A 1900-nucleotide genomic window follows, 5' to 3' on the forward strand; every position below is an offset into this window, starting at 1 on the left:
AAACGGTTTGTCTATGGACTGTGCCCTCAGGGTGGGCACGGTGGAATCCAGAAGCCATTGTGAATATTGGGAAGTGTTCGGTTACGTTCTTCCTCCCTTCCCATTAGTGTGGTTTAGAAAGATCAGCTCATTAGAAAATGACTTCGCAGTCGGCCAATGTGCCTGCCCTTCAGTAGAGGCAGCTCTTTGGGTATTCTGTATGCACACATACATCCTTTTATGTGTGTGAACATCTGTGCAGGCTTGTGTGTGCATGTGGCAACTTAGATGAGCCTGATCATTTTTTCCTGACCTTGTGTGTATGTCTTTCTCATCAGTTTAGGCTCCAGGCTGTTCCCTCTCCTTCCTGTCTTTTCCCTCCATGATATTAATTAATTAATGCCCAAAGAGCACCATTGTTTCCTGGTGGTTTCCTCTTGTGCTGTAGACAATGAAGGCTGTGACACCTTGGCCTTTGAGTGGGGTTTACTTGTCAGTCAATATCCTTCATTGATGCGGTTCACACGCTCTGTGTGCCGGCCACTCGGGGCTTTGACTTCTATTGTTTCTTTACCTTTACTCATTTGTCTTGATTGTCCTTATTCTAGAAGGAGCACACCTCCATTTCTGGTAATGTAGCAGTCTGGGAGCCACAGAGCTTCCCTTTTGTTCAGCAAATGCTTGGAAAGGTTTACGCAAGCCTTTTTTAAAAAATATGGTTTAAAGAAGTACACGGATTGTGTAGCAGAATAAGGGGGCTGTTTAGGGAGAGAGAAGGTGAAAAGCCTCCAGGCAGTCATTCACTGGTTACAGAACCTGCCTTGGGGACACAGACCTGTCTTTATTTCTTTCTCTCCCTCTTGTGTTTTTTAAAACAGTACACTCGCACATGCTCTTTGTACAGAGTGAGGCTGGAATGGAGTTTTAGAGCCATCCACCATGCCACAAGGCAATCTTGGGGTCTCACAGGCTGCAAGTGTTTCCAAAGGATCAGATCTGGGCCTGGTATTCCCAGGTCCTTGTTAGTTACTTCCTATTACTGTGATAAAACACGAAGACCAAGGTCACTTATAAAAGAAAGCGTTTAATTGGGCTTACCATTCTCGAGAGTTAGAGTCCATGACCAAGAAACGAAGATATGGCGGTGAGAACAGTGCAGAGCTCACACCCCAAACCATGAACAGGGGGCAGAGAGCACACTGGGAACGGTTCAAGTCTTCCGAAATGTCGCACGCACCTACTCCAAACAGAGTCATACCTCCTAATCCTTCCCAAACAGTTCACGAGCTGTGGACAAAGTATTCAAGCACATGAGTGCATGGGGGCCACTCTGACCCAACCACCACATTGGCCTCTTACTCAAAGAACTGAGCGAGGCTTCTCATTATGGGCAATGCAGTAAGCGAACTATTCAGAAGTAAAGCAAACAGAACAGATCAGAAGGGCGTGCACTGAGGTAGCCGGCCACATGGATGAGGAGTTCAAGGCCCCTAATGTTATTTGGAGTTTTCTTCTCTGGGTTCATAGAAGGAAGAATTAGCTACTAAGTGGGGAGTTTTGGGCTACAGTTTGAAGGATAGGTTAAGCTGTGTGATTTAGAACTTCATTGCTGTAAAGAGATACCATGACTCTGGAAACCCTTATAAAGGAAAACATTTAACTGGAGCTGGCTTACAGTTCAGAGGTTTAGTCTATTATCATCATGGCTAGAAGCATGGCGGCGTGTAGGCAGACACAGTGCTGGAGAGGTAGCCGAGAGTTTCTACATCTGGATACTCAGGCAGCAGGGAGAGATTTCTACACTGGGCATGGCTTGGGCATCTAAGGTCTCAAAGCCCAGTGACACAATTCTTCCAAGAAGCTATACCTACTCCAACAAGGCCACACCTCCAACTTGTTCGACTCACACTGGGCCTAGGGG

Source organism: Rattus norvegicus, chromosome 17, assembly GCF_036323735.1.
Source record: "Rattus norvegicus strain BN/NHsdMcwi chromosome 17, GRCr8, whole genome shotgun sequence".
NCBI classification, from domain to species: Eukaryota; Metazoa; Chordata; class Mammalia; order Rodentia; family Muridae; genus Rattus; species Rattus norvegicus.